The following is a 22,947-nucleotide window of genomic DNA, read 5'->3' on the forward strand; positions in this document are numbered from 1 at the left end:
TTCTCTTTATGAGGTCACCTGCCAACCAGTCTTCTCTGTCAGAGGACTGTTAGGTAGACATCTCTTGCAGAGGTCACTTAACAACCAGGCTGCTACTTATCAGCTCACCCAGCAAACCGTGTCCTCTTCATGAGTTCACATACCAACCAGTCTTCTCCGACAGAGACAAGCTAATAACCAAGCTTCTATGTTAGAGCTGCCTTAGCAAACAGCCTTCTCTGTCAGAGGTTGCCTGACAACCAGGCTTCTCCATCAGATGTCACCTTAAACACATGCTTCCCTTACCAACTTTACATTTCCCTGTATGGCCCCGGAAAATGACTGGTTAGCCAGAGACGGGTAAGATTCCTCAAGGGAGGAACAACCTAAGACAGGCACAGTCGCAGGGGGGTCATCAGGTGATAAATTGGGGATCAACAGAGGTGAGGCTTAGAACCTCACCCCCCCTGTCCTGAGAGAAATCTTATGCATACGTGGATGTTTTACTGCCCTTGTCTTGCTTGGATTAACACATAGTCTACAGGCACACACCTGATCATCTACATTTGCTCTCTTACAACACTAAACTATGTTTTCTACCTTTATCTTCTATCTACCTACCACTTCAGCATTTTATTTAAAATAATAATAATAAAGAGAGAAATGTGTTGTCCACATATAAATCAAGTATAAAAAACAAATGACTATTCATATTTGAACTGACTCTTTATAGTTCATAATGCATGAGCAAAACTGAAGGTTTCTGTGATGGCTGAACTTGTACTGTTCACCATGTAAGAACTTATTCAGTATGTAAGAATTTGTTCTCCATGTAAGAACTTGTTTGTTATGCCTCAGAAGATTGGAGACTGATGAAAATTAGGCTTGGGGTGGATTAATGATGGTGCATTGAGCATTGACTCCCCTGTACAGAATTTTATTGTTGTTAACAACCATTTGGCCAATAAATATGAGAGATGCCCTCAGGAAAAGAAAAAAAAAGTACACACTTCCAATGGTAAAATAATAAGTAACTGGGATGTAATGAATATAGTCAAGATATTGTAACAGCTTGGTATGGTGATAGCTGGTACCTAGAATTGTCATGTATATAAATGTTGAATCACTATGTTGTACACCTGAAACTAATGTAATGTAATACTGTGTGTCAAATACCCTTCAATTAAAAAAATAGTTACCTACAAAAAAAAAACATGCTTCCCTGTCAGAGAACCAAGCTTCTCTGTAAGTGGTCATGTAACAAACTGTTTTCTCTGTCAGACATCACCTAACAACAAGACTTCTCTGTCAGAGGCCATCTAACAACAAGGCTTCCACTTACTACAGATCACGTAACAATCAGTCTTCCCTTGAAGAGGTGACCAAAGAACCATGCTTCTCTGTCAGAGAGAACCTGATAATCAGGATTCTCTCAGAGCTCACCTAGCAAACAGGCATCTCCTTATTACATCACCCAACAACCAGTCTTCTCTTCATGAGGTCACATAACAACTATGCTTCTCTGTAACAAGGCTTCTCTGTGAGGCTTATTAGACATCACCGAACAACCAGGCTTCTCCTTATGAGGTCACCTAGCAACAAGTCTTCACTGTCAGAGACTACATAACAACCAAGCTTCTCCATCAGAAGTCACCTAGAAATCAGGCTTCTCTTTCGGAGGTCACGTAATAACCAGGCTTCTCTGTAAGAGCTTGCCTGACAAACATGCTTCTCCTTATTAGATCACAAAACAACCAGTCTTCCATGTATGAGGTCACATAACAACCAGGCTTCTCTGTAAGAGCTTGCCTGACAAACATGCTTCTCCTTATTAGATCACAAAACAACCAGTCTTCCATGTATGAGGTCACATAACAACCAGGCTTCTCTGTAAGAGCTCTGTAACAAACAGGTTTCTCAGTCACACATCACCTAACAAAACTTCTCTGTCTCTGGTCATCTAACAACAAGCCTTGCACTGATTACAGATCACCTAACAAACAGTCTTCCCTTTAAGAGGGGACAGAACAACCATACTCCTCTGTCAGAGATAGCCTGAAAAGCAGGCTTCTGCAAGAGCTCGCCTAACAAACGGGCTTCTCCTTATTAGATCACTCAACAACCAGCCTTCTCTTTATGAGGTCACATAACAACCAGGCTTCTCTGTAAACAGGCTTCACTGTAAGCCTTATTAGAGATCACCGAAAAACGAGCCTTCTCCGCTACCAACCAGTCTTCAGTGTCAGAGATGATATTATAACCAAGCTTCTCCATCAGAACACACCTAACAACCAAGCTTCTCTGTCAGAGCTCACCTACCAAAGTGGCTTCTCCTTATTAGATCACCCAACAACCAGTCTTCTCTTTGTGAGGTCACATAACAAACAGGTTTCTCTGTAAGAGCTCTGTCACACATCACCTAACAAGACTTCTCTGTGAGAAGTCGTCTAACAACAAGCCTTCCACTGATTACAGGTCACCTAGCAGTCAGTCTTCCCTGCAAGAGGTAAACGAGCAAACATGCTTCTCTGTCCGAGATAACCTGATAACCAGGCTTCTCTCTCAGATGTCACCTAACATTCAGTCTTCTCTGCCAGAGGTAACCTACCAGGCTTATCCTCATTACGGATCACATAACTACCAGGTTTCTCCTTATTAGAGATCACCTGACAGCCAGGCTTCTCTTTGTGAGGTCAGTAACCAACCAGTCTTCACTGTCAGAGATAAGGTAACAACTTACCTTCTCTGTCAGAAGTCACCTAAACACCAGGCTTCTCTTTTGGAGGTCACCTCGCAACCAGGCTTCCCTTTATGAAGTCGCATGACAATCAGGCATCTCTGTAAGAGCTGTGTAGCAAACAGGTTTCTCTGTCAGACATGACCTTACAGGACTTCTCTGTCAGAGATCATGTGACAACAAGCCAACAAGACTCCCACTGATTACAGAACAACTAACAATCAGTATTGAATATAAGAGGTGAACTAACAGCCATACATCTCTGTCAGAGATAACCTGATAACCAGGCTTCTGTAAGAGCACGCCTAAGAAACAGGCTTCTCCTTATAAGATCACCCAACAACCAGTCTTCTTTCTATGAGGTCACATAACAGCAAGGCCTCTCTATAAACAGGCTTCCCTGTAAGCCTTATTAGAGATCACTGAAGAACCAGGCTTCTCGTCATGAGTTCAACTACCATACAGTCTTCACTGTCAGACATTACATAACCACGAAGCTTCTCCATCAGAAGTCACCTAACAACCAGGCTTCTCTTTCAAAAGTCACCTAACAGACAGGCTTCTCTGTCAGAGCTCCTGTAACAAACAGGCTTCTCCTTATTAGATCAACCAACAATCAGTCTTCTCTTCATGAGGTCACAAAAAATCCAAGCGTCTCTGTAAGAGCTCCATTAATAAACAGGTTTCCCTTATTAGAGATCATTTAACAACCGGTTTTCTCTTTATGAGGTCACCTGCCAACCAGTCTTCTCTGTCAGAGGACTGTTAGGTAGACATCTCTTGCAGAGGTCACTTAACAACCAGGCTGCTACTTATCAGCTCACCCAGCAAACCGTGTCCTCTTCATGAGTTCACATACCAACCAGTCTTCTCCGACAGAGACAAGCTAATAACCAAGCTTCTATGTTAGAGCTGCCTTAGCAAACAGCCTTCTCTGTCAGAGGTTGCCTGACAACCAGGCTTCTCCATCAGATGTCACCTTAAACACATGCTTCCCTTACCAACTTTACATTTCCCTGTATGGCCCCGGAAAATGACTGGTTAGCCAGAGACGGGTAAGATTCCTCAAGGGAGGAACAACCTAAGACAGGCACAGTCGCAGGGGGGTCATCAGGTGATAAATTGGGGATCAACAGAGGTAAGGCTTAGAACCTCACCCCCCCTGTCCTGAGAGAAATCTTATGCATACGTGGATGTTTTACTGCCCTTGTCTTGCTTGGATTAACACATAGTCTACAGGCACACACCTGATCATCTACATTTGCTCTCTTACAACACTAAACTATGTTTTCTACCTTTATCTTCTATCTACCTACCACTTCAGCATTTTATTTAAAATAATAATAATAAAGAGAGAAATGTGTTGTCCACATATAAATCAAGTATAAAAAACAAATGACTATTCATATTTGAACTGACTCTTTATAGTTCATAATGCATGAGCAAAACTGAAGGTTTCTGTGATGGCTGAACTTGTACTGTTCACCATGTAAGAACTTATTCAGTATGTAAGAATTTGTTCTCCATGTAAGAACTTGTTTGTTATGCCTCAGAAGATTGGAGACTGATGAAAATTAGGCTTGGGGTGGATTAATGATGGTGCATTGAGCATTGACTCCCCTGTACAGAATTTTATTGTTGTTAACAACCATTTGGCCAATAAATATGAGAGATGCCCTCAGGAAAAGAAAAAAAAAAGTACACACTTCCAATGGTAAAATAATAAGTAACTGGGATGTAATGAATATAGTCAAGATATTGTAACAGCTTGGTATGGTGATAGCTGGTACCTAGAATTGTCATGTATATAAATGTTGAATCACTATGTTGTACACCTGAAACTAATGTAATGTAATACTGTGTGTCAAATACCCTTCAATTAAAAAAATAGTTACCTACAAAAAAAAAACATGCTTCCCTGTCAGAGAACCAAGCTTCTCTGTAAGTGGTCATGTAACAAACTGTTTTCTCTGTCAGACATCACCTAACAACAAGACTTCTCTGTCAGAGGCCATCTAACAACAAGGCTTCCACTTACTACAGATCACGTAACAATCAGTCTTCCCTTGAAGAGGTGACCAAAGAACCATGCTTCTCTGTCAGAGAGAACCTGATAATCAGGATTCTCTCAGAGCTCACCTAACAAACAGGCATCTCCTTATTACATCACCCAACAACCAGTCTTCTCTTCATGAGGTCACATAACAACTATGCTTCTCTGTAACAAGGCTTCTCTGTGAGCCTTATTAGACATCACCGAACAACCAGGCTTCTCCTTATGAGGTCACCTAGCAACAAGTCTTCACTGTCAGAGACTACATAACAACCAAGCTTCTCCATCAGAAGTCACCTAGAAAACAGGCTTCTCTTTCGGAGGTCACGTAATAACCAGGCTTCTCTGTAAGAGCTTGCCTGACAAACATGCTTCTCCTTATTAGATCACAAAACAACCAGTCTTCCATGTATGAGGTCACATAACAACCAGGCTTCTCTGTAAGAGCTTGCCTGACAAACATGCTTCTCCTTATTAGATCACAAAACAACCAGTCTTCCATGTATGAGGTCACATAACAACCAGGCTTCTCTGTAAGAGCTCTGTAACAAACAGGTTTCTCAGTCACACATCACCTAACAAAACTTCTCTGTCTCAGGTCATCTAACAACAAGCCTTGCACTGATTACAGATCACCTAACAAACAGTCTTCCCTTTAAGAGGGGACAGAACAACCATACTCCTCTGTCAGAGATAGCCTGAAAAGCAGGCTTCTGCAAGAGCTCGCCTAACAAACGGGCTTCTCCTTATTAGATCACTCAACAACCAGCCTTCTCTTTATGAGGTCACATAACAACCAGGCTTCTCTGTAAACAGGCTTCACTGTAAGCCTTATTAGAGATCACCGAAAAACGAGCCTTCTCCGCTACCAACCAGTCTTCAGTGTCAGAGATGATATTATAACCAAGCTTCTCCATCAGAACACACCTAACAACCAAGCTTCTCTGTCAGAGCTCACCTACCAAAGTGGCTTCTCCTTATTAGATCACCCAACAACCAGTCTTCTCTTTGTGAGGTCACATAACAAACAGGTTTCTCTGTAAGAGCTCTGTCACACATCACCTAACAAGACTTCTCTGTGAGAAGTCGTCTAACAACAAGCCTTCCACTGATTACAGGTCACCTAGCAGTCAGTCTTCCCTGCAAGAGGTAAACGAGCAAACATGCTTCTCTGTCCGAGATAACCTGATAACCAGGCTTCTCTCTCAGATGTCACCTAACATTCAGTCTTCTCTGCCAGAGGTAACCTACCAGGCTTATCCTCATTATGGATCACATAACTACCAGGTTTCTCCTTATTAGAGATCACCTGACAGCCAGGCTTCTCTTTGTGAGGTCAGTAACCAACCAGTCTTCACTGTCAGAGATAAGGTAACAACTTACCTTCTCTGTCAGAAGTCACCTAAACACCAGGCTTCTCTTTTGGAGGTCACCTCGCAACCAGGCTTCTCTTTATGAAGTCGCATAACAATCAGGCTTCTCTGTAAGAGCTGTGTAGCAAACAGGTTTCTCTGTCAGACATGACCTTACAGGACTTCTCTGTCAGAGATCATGTGACAACAAGCCAACAAGACTCCCACTGATTACAGAACAACTAACAATCAGTACTGAATATAAGAGGTGAACTAACAGCCATACATCTCTGTCAGAGATAACCTGATAACCAGGCTTCTGTAAGAGCACGCCTAAGAAACAGGCTTCTCCTTATAAGATCACCCAACAACCAGTCTTCTTTCTATGAGGTCACATAACAGCAAGGCCTCTCTATAAACAGGCTTCCCTGTAAGCCTTATTAGAGATCACTGAAGAACCAGGCTTCTCGTCATGAGTTCAACTACCATACAGTCTTCACTGTCAGACATTACATAACCACGAAGCTTCTCCATCAGAAGTCACCTAACAACCAGGCTTCTCTTTCAAAAGTCACCTAACAGACAGGCTTCTCTGTCAGAGCTCCTGTAACAAACAGGCTTCTCCTTGTTAGATCAACCAACAATCAGTCTTCTCTTCATGAGGTCACAAAAAATCCAAGCGTCTCTGTAAGAGCTCCATTAATAAACAGGATTCTCCTTATTAGAGATCATTTAACAACCGGTTTTCTCTTTATGAGGTCACCTGCCAACCAGTCTTCTCTGTCAGAGGACTGTTAGGTAGACATCTCTTGCAGAGGTCACTTAACAACCAGGCTGCTACTTATCAGTTCACCCAGCAAACCGTGTCCTCGTCATGAGTTCACATACCAACCAGTCTTCTCCGACAGAGACAAGCTAATAACCAAGCTTCTATGTTAGAGCTGCCTTAGCAAACAGCCTTCTCTGTCAGAGGTTGCCTGACAACCAGGCTTCTCCATCAGATGTCACCTTAAACACATGCTTCCCTTACCAACTCTACATTTCCCTGTATGACCCCGGAAAATGACTGGTTAGCCAGAGACGGGTAAGATTCCTCAAGGGAGGAACAATCTAAGACAGGCACAGTCGCAGGGTGGTCATCAGGTGATAAATTGGGGATCAACAGAGGTGAGGCTTAGAACCTCAACCAGCCTGTCCTGAGAGAAATCTTATGCATACGTGGATGTTTTACTGCCCTTGTCTTGCTTGGATTAACACATAGTCTACAGGCACACACCTGATCATCTACATTTGCTCTCTTACAACACTAAACTATGTTTTCTACCTTTATCTTCTATCTACCTAACACTTCAGCATTTTATTTAAAATAATAATAATAAAGAGAGAAATGTGTTGTCCACATATAAATCAAGTATAAAAAACAAATGACTACTCATATTTGAACTGACTGTTTATAGTTCATAATGCATCAGCAAAACTGAAGGTTTCTGTGATGGCTGAACTTGTACTGTTCACCATGTAAGAACTTATTCAGTATGTAAGAATTTGTTCTCCATGTAAGAACTTGTTTGTTATGCCTCAGAAGATTGGAGACTGATGAAAATTAGGCTTGGGGTGGATTAATGATGGTGCATTGAGCATTGACTCCCCTGTACAGAATTTTATTGTTGTTAACAACCATTTGGCCAATAAATATGAGAGATGCCCTCAGGAAAAGAAAAAAAAAGTACACACTTCCAATGGTAAAATAATAAGTAACTGGGATGTAATGAATATAGTCAAGATATTGTAACAGATTGGTATGGAAATAGCTGGTACCTAGAATTGTCATGTATATAAATGTTGAATCACTATGTTGTACACCTGAAACTAATGTAATGTAATACTGTGTGACAACTACCCTTCAATTAAAAAAATAGTTACCTTCAAAAAAAAAACATGCTTCCCTGTCAGAGAACCAAGCTTCTCTGTAAGTGGTCATGTAGCAAACTGCTTTCTCTGTCAGACATCACCTAACAACAAGACTTCTCTGTCAGAGGACATCTAACAACAAGGCTTCCACTTACTTCAGATCACGTAACAATCAGTCTTCCCTTGAAGAGGTGACCAAAGAACCATGCTTCTCTGTCAGAGAGAACCTGATAATCAGGATTCTCTCAGAGCTCACCTAGCAAACAGGCATCTCCTTATTACATCACCCAACAACCAGTCTTCTCTTCATGAGGTCACATAACAACTATGCTTCTCTGTAACAAGGCTTCTCTGTGAGCCTTATTAGACATCACCGAACAACCAGGCTTCTCCTTATGAGGTCACCTAGCAACAAGTCTTCACTGTCAGAGACTACATAACAACCAAGCTTCTCCATCAGAAGTCACCTAGAAAACAGGCTTCTCTTTCGGAGGTCACGTAATAACCAGGCTTCTCTGTAAGAGCTTGCCTGACAAACATGCTTCTCCTTATTAGATCACAAAACAACCAGTCTTCCATGTATGAGGTCACATAACAACCAGGCTTCTCTGTAAGAGCTTGCCTGACAAACAGGTTTCTCAGTCACACATCACCTAACAAAACTTCTCTGTCTCAGGTCATCTAACAACAAGCCTTGCACTGATTACAGATCACCTAACAAACAGTCTTCCCTTTAAGAGGGGACAGAACAACCATACTCCTCTGTCAGAGATAGCCTGAAAAGCAGGCTTCTGCAAGAGCTCGCCTAACAAACGGGCTTCTCCTTATTAGATCACTCAACAACCAGCCTTCTCTTTATGAGGTCACATAACAACCAGGCTTCTCTGTAAACAGGCTTCACTGTAAGCCTTATTAGAGATCACCGAAAAACGAGGCTTCTCCGCTACCAACCAGTCTTCAGTGTCAGAGATGATATTATAACCAAGCTTCTCCATCAGAACACACCTAACCACCAGGCTTCTCTGTCAGAGCTCACCTACCAAAGTGGCTTCTCCTTATTAGATCACCCAACAACCAGTCTTCTCTTTGTGAGGTCACATAACAAACAGGTTTCTCTGTAAGAGCTCTGTCACTCATCACCTAACAAGACTTCTCTGTGAAAAGTCGTCTAACAACAAGCCTTCCACTGATTACAGGTCACCTAGCAGTCAGTCTTCCCTGCAAGAGGTAAACGAGCAAACATGCTTCTCTGTCCGAGATAACCTGATAAGCAGGCTTCTCTCTCTGATGTCACCTAACATTCAGTCTTCTCTGCCAGAGGTAACCTACCAGGCTTATCCTCATTACGGATCACATAACTACCAGGTTTCTCCTTATTAGAGATCACCTGACAGCCAGGCTTCTCTTTGTGAGGTCAGTAACCAACCAGTCTTCACTGTCAGAGATAAGGTAACAACTTACCTTCTCTGTCAGAAGTCACCTAAACACCAGGCTTCTCTTTTGGAGGTCACCTCGTAACCAGGCTTCCCTTTATGAAGTGGCATGACAATCAGGCATCTCTGTAAGAGCTGTGTAGCAAACAGGTTTCTCTGTCAGACATGACCTTACAAGACTTCTCTGTCAGAGATCATGTGACAACAAGCCAACAAGCCTCCCACTGATTACAGAACAACTAACAATCAGTATTGAATATAAGAGGTGAACTAACAGCCATACATCTCTGTCAGAGATAACCTGATAACCAGGCTTCTGTAAGAGCACGCCTAAGAAACAGGCTTCTCCTTATAAGATCACCCAACAACCAGTCTTCTTTCTATGAGGTCACATAACAGCAAGGCCTCTCTATAAACAGGCTTCCCTGTAAGACTTATTAGAGATCACTGAAGAACCAGGCTTCTCGTCAGGAGTTCAACTACCATACAGTCTTCACTGTCAGACATTACATAACCACGAAGCTTCTCCATCAGAAGTCACCTAACAACCAGGCTTCTCTTTCAAAAGTCACCTAACAGACAGGCTTCTCTGTCAGAGCTCCTGTAACAAACAGGCTTCTCCTTATTAGATCAACCAACAATCAGTCTTCTCTTCATGAGGTCACAAAAAATCCAAGCGTCTCTGTAAGAGCTCCATTAATAAACAGGTTTCCCTTATTAGAGATCATTTAACAACCGGTTTTCTCTTTATGAGGTCACCTGCCAACCAGTCTTCTCTGTCAGAGGACTGTTAGGTAGACATCTCTTGCAGAGGTCACTTAACAACCAGGCTGCTACTTATCAGCTCACCCAGCAAACCGTGTCCTCTTCATGAGTTCACATACCAACCAGTCTTCTCCGACAGAGACAAGCTAATAACCAAGCTTCTATGTTAGAGCTGCCTTAGCAAACAGCCTTCTCTGTCAGAGGTTGCCTGACAACCAGGCTTCTCCATCAGATGTCACCTTAAACACATGCTTCCCTTACCAACTTTACATTTCCCTGTATGGCCCCGGAAAATGACTGGTTAGCCAGAGACGGGTAAGATTCCTCAAGGGAGGAACAACCTAAGACAGGCACAGTCGCAGGGGGGTCATCAGGTGATAAATTGGGGATCAACAGAGGTGAGGCTTAGAACCTCACCCCCCCTGTCCTGAGAGAAATCTTATGCATACGTGGATGTTTTACTGCCCTTGTCTTGCTTGGATTAACACATAGTCTACAGGCACACACCTGATCATCTACATTTGCTCTCTTACAACACTAAACTATGTTTTCTACCTTTATCTTCTATCTACCTAACACTTCAGCATTTTATTTAAAATAATAATAATAAAGAGAGAAATGTGTTGTCCACATATAAATCAAGTATAAAAAACAAATGACTACTCATATTTGAACTGACTGTTTATAGTTCATAATGCATCAGCAAAACTGAAGGTTTCTGTGATGGCTGAACTTGTACTGTTCACCATGTAAGAACTTATTCAGTATGTAAGAATTTGTTCTCCATGTAAGAACTTGTTTGTTATGCCTCAGAAGATTGGAGACTGATGAAAATTAGGCTTGGGGTGGATTAATGATGGTGCATTGAGCATTGACTCCCCTGTACAGAATTTTATTGTTGTTAACAACCATTTGGCCAATAAATATGAGAGATGCCCTCAGGAAAAGAAAAAAAAAGTACACACTTCCAATGGTAAAATAATAAGTAACTGGGATGTAATGAATATAGTCAAGATATTGTAACAGCTTGGTATGGTGATAGCTGGTACCTAGAATTGTCATGTATATAAATGTTGAATCACTATGTTGTACACCTGAAACTAATGTAATGTAATACTGTGTGTCAAATACCCTTCAATTAAAAAAATAGTTACCTACAAAAAAAAAACATGCTTCCCTGTCAGAGAACCAAGCTTCTCTGTAAGTGGTCATGTAACAAACTGTTTTCTCTGTCAGACATCACCTAACAACAAGACTTCTCTGTCAGAGGCCATCTAACAACAAGGCTTCCACTTACTACAGATCACGTAACAATCAGTCTTCCCTTGAAGAGGTGACCAAAGAACCATGCTTCTCTGTCAGAGAGAACCTGATAATCAGGATTCTCTCAGAGCTCACCTAACAAACAGGCATCTCCTTATTACATCACCCAACAACCAGTCTTCTCTTCATGAGGTCACATAACAACTATGCTTCTCTGTAACAAGGCTTCTCTGTGAGCCTTATTAGACATCACCGAACAACCAGGCTTCTCCTTATGAGGTCACCTAGCAACAAGTCTTCACTGTCAGAGACTACATAACAACCAAGCTTCTCCATCAGAAGTCACCTAGAAAACAGGCTTCTCTTTCGGAGGTCACGTAATAACCAGGCTTCTCTGTAAGAGCTTGCCTGACAAACATGCTTCTCCTTATTAGATCACAAAACAACCAGTCTTCCATGTATGAGGTCACATAACAACCAGGCTTCTCTGTAAGAGCTTGCCTGACAAACATGCTTCTCCTTATTAGATCACAAAACAACCAGTCTTCCATGTATGAGGTCACATAACAACCAGGCTTCTCTGTAAGAGCTCTGTAACAAACAGGTTTCTCAGTCACACATCACCTAACAAAACTTCTCTGTCTCAGGTCATCTAACAACAAGCCTTGCACTGATTACAGATCACCTAACAAACAGTCTTCCCTTTAAGAGGGGACAGAACAACCATACTCCTCTGTCAGAGATAGCCTGAAAAGCAGGCTTCTGCAAGAGCTCGCCTAACAAACGGGCTTCTCCTTATTAGATCACTCAACAACCAGCCTTCTCTTTATGAGGTCACATAACAACCAGGCTTCTCTGTAAACAGGCTTCACTGTAAGCCTTATTAGAGATCACCGAAAAACGAGCCTTCTCCGCTACCAACCAGTCTTCAGTGTCAGAGATGATATTATAACCAAGCTTCTCCATCAGAACACACCTAACAACCAAGCTTCTCTGTCAGAGCTCACCTACCAAAGTGGCTTCTCCTTATTAGATCACCCAACAACCAGTCTTCTCTTTGTGAGGTCACATAACAAACAGGTTTCTCTGTAAGAGCTCTGTCACACATCACCTAACAAGACTTCTCTGTGAGAAGTCGTCTAACAACAAGCCTTCCACTGATTACAGGTCACCTAGCAGTCAGTCTTCCCTGCAAGAGGTAAACGAGCAAACATGCTTCTCTGTCCGAGATAACCTGATAACCAGGCTTCTCTCTCAGATGTCACCTAACATTCAGTCTTCTCTGCCAGAGGTAACCTACCAGGCTTATCCTCATTATGGATCACATAACTACCAGGTTTCTCCTTATTAGAGATCACCTGACAGCCAGGCTTCTCTTTGTGAGGTCAGTAACCAACCAGTCTTCACTGTCAGAGATAAGGTAACAACTTACCTTCTCTGTCAGAAGTCACCTAAACACCAGGCTTCTCTTTTGGAGGTCACCTCGCAACCAGGCTTCTCTTTATGAAGTCGCATAACAATCAGGCTTCTCTGTAAGAGCTGTGTAGCAAACAGGTTTCTCTGTCAGACATGACCTTACAGGACTTCTCTGTCAGAGATCATGTGACAACAAGCCAACAAGACTCCCACTGATTACAGAACAACTAACAATCAGTACTGAATATAAGAGGTGAACTAACAGCCATACATCTCTGTCAGAGATAACCTGATAACCAGGCTTCTGTAAGAGCACGCCTAAGAAACAGGCTTCTCCTTATAAGATCACCCAACAACCAGTCTTCTTTCTATGAGGTCACATAACAGCAAGGCCTCTCTATAAACAGGCTTCCCTGTAAGCCTTATTAGAGATCACTGAAGAACCAGGCTTCTCGTCATGAGTTCAACTACCATACAGTCTTCACTGTCAGACATTACATAACCACGAAGCTTCTCCATCAGAAGTCACCTAACAACCAGGCTTCTCTTTCAAAAGTCACCTAACAGACAGGCTTCTCTGTCAGAGCTCCTGTAACAAACAGGCTTCTCCTTGTTAGATCAACCAACAATCAGTCTTCTCTTCATGAGGTCACAAAAAATCCAAGCGTCTCTGTAAGAGCTCCATTAATAAACAGGATTCTCCTTATTAGAGATCATTTAACAACCGGTTTTCTCTTTATGAGGTCACCTGCCAACCAGTCTTCTCTGTCAGAGGACTGTTAGGTAGACATCTCTTGCAGAGGTCACTTAACAACCAGGCTGCTACTTATCAGTTCACCCAGCAAACCGTGTCCTCGTCATGAGTTCACATACCAACCAGTCTTCTCCGACAGAGACAAGCTAATAACCAAGCTTCTATGTTAGAGCTGCCTTAGCAAACAGCCTTCTCTGTCAGAGGTTGCCTGACAACCAGGCTTCTCCATCAGATGTCACCTTAAACACATGCTTCCCTTACCAACTCTACATTTCCCTGTATGACCCCGGAAAATGACTGGTTAGCCAGAGACGGGTAAGATTCCTCAAGGGAGGAACAATCTAAGACAGGCACAGTCGCAGGGGGGTCATCAGGTGATAAATTGGGGATCAACAGAGGTGAGGCTTAGAACCTCAACCAGCCTGTCCTGAGAGAAATCTTATGCATACGTGGATGTTTTACTGCCCTTGTCTTGCTTGGATTAACACATAGTCTACAGGCACACACCTGATCATCTACATTTGCTCTCTTACAACACTAAACTATGTTTTCTACCTTTATCTTCTATCTACCTAACACTTCAGCATTTTATTTAAAATAATAATAATAAAGAGAGAAATGTGTTGTCCACATATAAATCAAGTATAAAAAACAAATGACTACTCATATTTGAACTGACTGTTTATAGTTCATAATGCATCAGCAAAACTGAAGGTTTCTGTGATGGCTGAACTTGTACTGTTCACCATGTAAGAACTTATTCAGTATGTAAGAATTTGTTCTCCATGTAAGAACTTGTTTGTTATGCCTCAGAAGATTGGAGACTGATGAAAATTAGGCTTGGGGTGGATTAATGATGGTGCATTGAGCATTGACTCCCCTGTACAGAATTTTATTGTTGTTAACAACCATTTGGCCAATAAATATGAGAGATGCCCTCAGGAAAAGAAAAAAAAAGTACACACTTCCAATGGTAAAATAATAAGTAACTGGGATGTAATGAATATAGTCAAGATATTGTAACAGATTGGTATGGAAATAGCTGGTACCTAGAATTGTCATGTATATAAATGTTGAATCACTATGTTGTACACCTGAAACTAATGTAATGTAATACTGTGTGACAACTACCCTTCAATTAAAAAAATAGTTACCTTCAAAAAAAAAACATGCTTCCCTGTCAGAGAACCAAGCTTCTCTGTAAGTGGTCATGTAACAAACTGCTTTCTCTGTCAGACGTCACCTAACAACTAGACTTCTCTGTCAGAGGCCATCTAACAACAAGGCTTCCACTTACTACAGATCACGTAACAATCAGTCTTCCCTTGAAGAGGTGACCAAAGAACCATGCTTCTCTGTCAGAGAGAACCTGATAATCAGGATTCTCTCAGAGCTCACCTAGCAAACAGGCATCTCCTTATTACATCACCCAACAACCAGTCTTCTCTTCATGAGGTCACATAACAACTATGCTTCTCTGTAACAAGGCTTCTCTGTGAGCCTTATTAGACATCACCGAACAACCAGGCTTCTCCTTATGAGGTCACCTAGCAACAAGTCTTCACTGTCAGAGACTACATAACAACCAAGCTTCTCCATCAGAAGTCACCTAGAAAACAGGCTTCTCTTTCGGAGGTCACGTAATAACCAGGCTTCTCTGTAAGAGCTTGCCTGACAAACATGCTTCTCCTTATTAGATCACAAAACAACCAGTCTTCCATGTATGAGGTCACATAACAACCAGGCTTCTCTGTAAGAGCTTGCCTGACAAACAGGTTTCTCAGTCACACATCACCTAACAAAACTTCTCTGTCTCAGGTCATCTAACAACAAGCCTTGCACTGATTACAGATCACCTAACAAACAGTCTTCCCTTTAAGAGGGGACAGAACAACCATACTCCTCTGTCAGAGATAGCCTGAAAAGCAGGCTTCTGCAAGAGCTCGCCTAACAAACGGGCTTCTCCTTATTAGATCACTCAACAACCAGCCTTCTCTTTATGAGGTCACATAACAACCAGGCTTCTCTGTAAACAGGCTTCACTGTAAGCCTTATTAGAGATCACCGAAAAACGAGGCTTCTCCGCTACCAACCAGTCTTCAGTGTCAGAGATGATATTATAACCAAGCTTCTCCATCAGAACACACCTAACCACCAGGCTTCTCTGTCAGAGCTCACCTACCAAAGTGGCTTCTCCTTATTAGATCACCCAACAACCAGTCTTCTCTTTGTGAGGTCACATAACAAACAGGTTTCTCTGTAAGAGCTCTGTCACTCATCACCTAACAAGACTTCTCTGTGAAAAGTCGTCTAACAACAAGCCTTCCACTGATTACAGGTCACCTAGCAGTCAGTCTTCCCTGCAAGAGGTAAACGAGCAAACATGCTTCTCTGTCCGAGATAACCTGATAAGCAGGCTTCTCTCTCTGATGTCACCTAACATTCAGTCTTCTCTGCCAGAGGTAACCTACCAGGCTTATCCTCATTACGGATCACATAACTACCAGGTTTCTCCTTATTAGAGATCACCTGACAGCCAGGCTTCTCTTTGTGAGGTCAGTAACCAACCAGTCTTCACTGTCAGAGATAAGGTAACAACTTACCTTCTCTGTCAGAAGTCACCTAAACACCAGGCTTCTCTTTTGGAGGTCACCTCGTAACCAGGCTTCCCTTTATGAAGTGGCATGACAATCAGGCATCTCTGTAAGAGCTGTGTAGCAAACAGGTTTCTCTGTCAGACATGACCTTACAAGACTTCTCTGTCAGAGATCATGTGACAACAAGCCAACAAGCCTCCCACTGATTACAGAACAACTAACAATCAGTATTGAATATAAGAGGTGAACTAACAGCCATACATCTCTGTCAGAGATAACCTGATAACCAGGCTTCTGTAAGAGCACGCCTAAGAAACAGGCTTCTCCTTATAAGATCACCCAACAACCAGTCTTCTTTCTATGAGGTCACATAACAGCAAGGCCTCTCTATAAACAGGCTTCCCTGTAAGCCTTATTAGAGATCACTGAAGAACCAGGCTTCTCGTCAGGAGTTCAACTACCATACAGTCTTCACTGTCAGACATTACATAACCACGAAGCTTCTCCATCAGAAGTCACCTAACAACCAGGCTTCTCTTTCAAAAGTCACCTAACAGACAGGCTTCTCTGTCAGAGCTCCTGTAACAAACAGGCTTCTCCTTATTAGATCAACCAACAATCAGTCTTCTCTTCATGAGGTCACAAAAAATCCAAGCGTCTCTGTAAGAGCTCCATTAATAAACAGGTTTCCCTTATTAGAGATCATTTAACAACCGGTTTTCTCTTTATGAGGTCACCTGCCAACCAGTCTTCTCTGTCAGAGGACTGTTAGGTAGACATCTCTTGCAGAGGTCACTTAACAACCAGGCTGCTACTTATCAGCTCACCCAGCAAACCGTGTCCTCTTCATGAGTTCACATACCAACCAGTCTTCTCCGACAGAGACAAGCTAATAACCAAGCTTCTATGTTAGAGCTGCCTTAGCAAACAGCCTTCTCTGTCAGAGGTTGCCTGACAACCAGGCTTCTCCATCAGATGTCACCTTAAACACATGCTTCCCTTACCAACTTTACATTTCCCTGTATGGCCCCGGAAAATGACTGGTTAGCCAGAGACGGGTAAGATTCCTCAAGGGAGGAACAACCTAAGACAGGCACAGTCGCAGGGGGGTCATCAGGTGATAAATTGGGGATCAACAGAGGTGAGGCTTAGAACCTCACCCCCCCTGTCCTGAGAGAAATCTTATGCATACGTGGATGTTTTACTGCCCTTGTCTTGCTTGGATTAACACATAGTCTACAGGCACACACCTGATCATCTACATTTGCTCTCTTACAACACTAAACTATGTTTTCTACCTTTATCTTCTATCTACCTACCACTTCAGCATTTTATTTAAAATAATAATAATAAAGAGAGAAATGTGTTGTCCACATATAAATCAAGTATAAAAAACAAATGACTATTCATATTTGAACTGACTCTTTATAGTTCATAATGCATGAGCAAAACTGAAGGTTTCTGTGATGGCTGAACTTGTACTGTTCACCATGTAAGAACTTATTCAGTATGTAAGAATTTGTTCTCCATGTAAGAACTTGTTTGTTATGCCTCAGAAGATTGGAGACTGATGAAAATTAGGCTTGGGGTGGATTAATGATGGTGCATTGAGCATTGACTCCCCTGTACAGAATTTTATTGTTGTTAACAACCATTTGGCCAATAAATATGAGAGATGCCCTCAGGAAAAGAAAAAAAAAGTACACACTTCCAATGGTAAAATAATAAGTAACTGGGATGTAATGAATATAGTCAAGATATTGTAACAGCTTGGTATGGTGATAGCTGGTACCTAGAATTGTCATGTATATAAATGTTGAATCACTATGTTGTACACCTGAAACTAATGTAATGTAATACTGTGTGTCAAATACCCTTCAATTAAAAAAATAGTTACCTACAAAAAAAAAACATGCTTCCCTGTCAGAGAACCAAGCTTCTCTGTAAGTGGTCATGTAACAAACTGTTTTCTCTGTCAGACATCACCTAACAACAAGACTTCTCTGTCAGAGGCCATCTAACAACAAGGCTTCCACTTACTACAGATCACGTAACAATCAGTCTTCCCTTGAAGAGGTGACCAAAGAACCATGCTTCTCTGTCAGAGAGAACCTGATAATCAGGATTCTCTCAGAGCTCACCTAGCAAACAGGCATCTCCTTATTACATCACCCAACAACCAGTCTTCTCTTCATGAGGTCACATAACAACTATGCTTCTCTGTAACAAGGCTTCTCTGTGAGGCTTATTAGACATCACCGAACAACCAGGCTTCTCCTTATGAGGTCACCTAGCAACAAGTCTTCACTGTCAGAGACTACATAACAACCAAGCTTCTCCATCAGAAGTCACCTAGAAAACAGGCTTCTCTTTCGGAGGTCACGTAATAACCAGGCTTCTCTGTAAGAGCTTGCCTGACAAACATGCTTCTCCTTATTAGATCACAAAACAACCAGTCTTCCATGTATGAGGTCACATAACAACCAGGCTTCTCTGTAAGAGCTTGCCTGACAAACATGCTTCTCCTTATTAGATCACAAAACAACCAGTCTTCCATTTATGAGGTCACATAAGAACCAGGCTTCTCTGTAAGAGCTCTGTAACAAACAGGTTTCTCAGTCACACATCACCTAACAAAACTTCTCTGTCTCTGGTCATCTAACAACAAGCCTTGCACTGATTACAGATCACCTAACAAACAGTCTTCCCTTTAAGAGGGGACAGAACAACCATACTCCTCTGTCAGAGATAGCCTGAAAAGCAGGCTTCTGCAAGAGCTCGCCTAACAAACGGGCTTCTCCTTATTAGATCACTCAACAACCAGTCTTCTCTTTATGAGGTCACATAACAACCAGGCTTCTCTGTAAACAGGCTTCACTGTAAGCCTTATTAGAGATCACCGAAAAACGAGGCTTCTCCGCTACCAACCAGTCTTCAGTGTCAGAGATGATATTATAACCAAGCTTCTCCATCAGAACACACCTAACAACCAGGCTTCTCTGTCAGAGCTCACCTACCAAAGTGGCTTCTCCTTATTAGATCACCCAACAACCAGTCTTCTCTTTGTGAGGTCACATAACAAAAAGGTTTCTCTGTAAGAGCTCTGTCACTCATCACCTAACAAGACTTCTCTGTGAAAAGTCGTCTAACAACAAGCCTTCCACTGATTACAGGTCACCTAGCAGTCAGTCTTCCCTGCAAGAGGTAAACGAGCAAACATGCTTCTCTGTCCGAGATAACCTGATAACCAGGCTTCTCTCTCAGATGTCACCTAACATTCAGTCTTCTCTGCCAGAGGTAACCTACCAGGCTTATCCTCATTACGGATCACATAACTACCAGGTTTCTCCTTATTAGAGATCACCTGACAGCCAGGCTTCTCTTTGTGAGGTCAGTAACCAACCAGTCTTCACTGTCAGAGATAAGGTAACAACTTACCTTCTCTGTCAGAAGTCACCTAAACACCAGGCTTCTCTTTTGGAGGTCACCTCGCAACCAGGCTTCCCTTTATGAAGTCGCATGACAATCAGGCATCTCTGTAAGAGCTGTGTAGCAAACAGGTTTCTCTGTCAGACATGACCTTACAGGACTTCTCTGTCAGAGATCATGTGACAACAAGCCAACAAGACTCCCACTGATTACAGAACAACTAACAATCAGTATTGAATATAAGAGGTGAACTAACAGCCATACATCTCTGTCAGAGATAACCTGATAACCAGGCTTCTGTAAGAGCACGCCTAAGAAACAGGCTTCTCCTTATAAGATCACCCAACAACCAGTCTTCTTTCTATGAGGTCACATAACAGCAAGGCCTCTCTATAAACAGGCTTCCCTGTAAGCCTTATTAGAGATCACTGAAGAACCAGGCTTCTCGTCATGAGTTCAACTACCATACAGTCTTCACTGTCAGACATTACATAACCACGAAGCTTCTCCATCAGAAGTCACCTAACAACCAGGCTTCTCTTTCAAAAGTCACCTAACAGACAGGCTTCTCTGTCAGAGCTCCTGTAACAAACAGGCTTCTCCTTATTAGATCAACCAACAATCAGTCTTCTCTTCATGAGGTCACAAAAAATCCAAGCGTCTCTGTAAGAGCTCCATTAATAAACAGGTTTCCCTTATTAGAGATCATTTAACAACCGGTTTTCTCTTTATGAGGTCACCTGCCAACCAGTCTTCTCTGTCAGAGGACTGTTAGGTAGACATCTCTTGCAGAGGTCACTTAACAACCAGGCTGCTACTTATCAGCTCACCCAGCAAACCGTGTCCTCTTCATGAGTTCACATACCAACCAGTCTTCTCCGACAGAGACAAGCTAATAACCAAGCTTCTATGTTAGAGCTGCCTTAGCAAACAGCCTTCTCTGTCAGAGGTTGCCTGACAACCAGGCTTCTCCATCAGATGTCACCTTAAACACATGCTTCCCTTACCAACTTTACATTTCCCTGTATGGCCCCGGAAAATGACTGGTTAGCCAGAGACGGGTAAGATTCCTCAAGGGAGGAACAACCTAAGACAGGCACAGTCGCAGGGGGGTCATCAGGTGATAAATTGGGGATCAACAGAGGTAAGGCTTAGAACCTCACCCCCCCTGTCCTGAGAGAAATCTTATGCATACGTGGATGTTTTACTGCCCTTGTCTTGCTTGGATTAACACATAGTCTACAGGCACACACCTGATCATCTACATTTGCTCTCTTACAACACTAAACTATGTTTTCTACCTTTATCTTCTATCTACCTACCACTTCAGCATTTTATTTAAAATAATAATAATAAAGAGAGAAATGTGTTGTCCACATATAAATCAAGTATAAAAAACAAATGACTATTCATATTTGAACTGACTCTTTATAGTTCATAATGCATGAGCAAAACTGAAGGTTTCTGTGATGGCTGAACTTGTACTGTTCACCATGTAAGAACTTATTCAGTATGTAAGAATTTGTTCTCCATGTAAGAACTTGTTTGTTATGCCTCAGAAGATTGGAGACTGATGAAAATTAGGCTTGGGGTGGATTAATGATGGTGCATTGAGCATTGACTCCCCTGTACAGAATTTTATTGTTGTTAACAACCATTTGGCCAATAAATATGAGAGATGCCCTCAGGAAAAGAAAAAAAAAGTACACACTTCCAATGGTAAAATAATAAGTAACTGGGATGTAATGAATATAGTCAAGATATTGTAACAGCTTGGTATGGTGATAGCTGGTACCTAGAATTGTCATGTATATAAATGTTGAATCACTATGTTGTACACCTGAAACTAATGTAATGTAATACTGTGTGTCAAATACCCTTCAATTAAAAAAATAGTTACCTACAAAAAAAAAACATGCTACCCTGTCAGAGAACCAAGCTTCTCTGTAAGTGGTCATGTAACAAACTGTTTTCTCTGTCAGACATCACCTAACAACAAGACTTCTCTGTCAGAGGCCATCTAACAACAAGGCTTCCACTTACTACAGATCACGTAACAATCAGTCTTCCCTTGAAGAGGTGACCAAAGAACCATGCTTCTCTGTCAGAGAGAACCTGATAATCAGGATTCTCTCAGAGCTCACCTGACAAACAGGCATCTCCTTATTACATCACCCAACAACCAGTCTTCTCTTCATGAGGTCACATAACAACTATGCTTCTCTGTAACAAGGCTTCTCTGTGAGCCTTATTAGACATCACCGAACAACCAGGCTTCTCCTTATGAGGTCACCTAGCAACAAGTCTTCACTGTCAGAGACTACATAACAACCAAGCTTCTCCATCAGAAGTCACCTAGAAAACAGGCTTCTCTTTCGGAGGTCACGTAATAACCAGGCTTCTCTGTAAGAGCTTGCCTGACAAACATGCTTCTCCTTATTAGATCACAAAACAACCAGTCTTCCATGTATGAGGTCACATAACAACCAGGCTTCTCTGTAAGAGCTTGCCTGACAAACATGCTTCTCCTTATTAGATCACAAAACAACCAGTCTTCCATGTATGAGGTCACATAACAACCAGGCTTCTCTGTAAGAGCTCTGTAACAAACAGGTTTCTCAGTCACACATCACCTAACAAAACTTCTCTGTCTCAGGTCATCTAACAACAAGCCTTGCACTGATTACAGATCACCTAACAAACAGTCTTCCCTTTAAGAGGGGACAGAACAACCATACTCCTCTGTCAGAGATAGCCTGAAAAGCAGGCTTCTGCAAGAGCTCGCCTAACAAACGGGCTTCTCCTTATTAGATCACTCAACAACCAGTCTTCTCTTTATGAGGTCACATAACAACCAGGCTTCTCTGTAAACAGGCTTCACTGTAAGCCTTATTAGAGATCACCGAAAAACGAGGCTTCTCCGCTACCAACCAGTCTTCAGTGTCAGAGATGATATTATAACCAAGCTTCTCCATCAGAACACACCTAACAACCAGGCTTCTCTGTCAGAGCTCACCTACCAAAGTGGCTTCTCCTTATTAGATCACCCAACAACCAGTCTTCTCTTTGTGAGGTCACATAACAAACAGGTTTCTCTGTAAGAGCTCTGTCACACATCACCTAACAAGACTTCTCTGTGAGAAGTCGTCTAACAACAAGCCTTCCACTGATTACAGGTCACCTAGCAGTCAGTCTTCCCTGCAAGAGGTAAACGAGCAAACATGCTTCTCTGTCTGAGATAACCTGATAACCAGGCTT

This window comes from Manis pentadactyla, chromosome 4, assembly GCF_030020395.1.
Source record: "Manis pentadactyla isolate mManPen7 chromosome 4, mManPen7.hap1, whole genome shotgun sequence".
Classification (NCBI taxonomy): Eukaryota; Metazoa; Chordata; class Mammalia; order Pholidota; family Manidae; genus Manis; species Manis pentadactyla.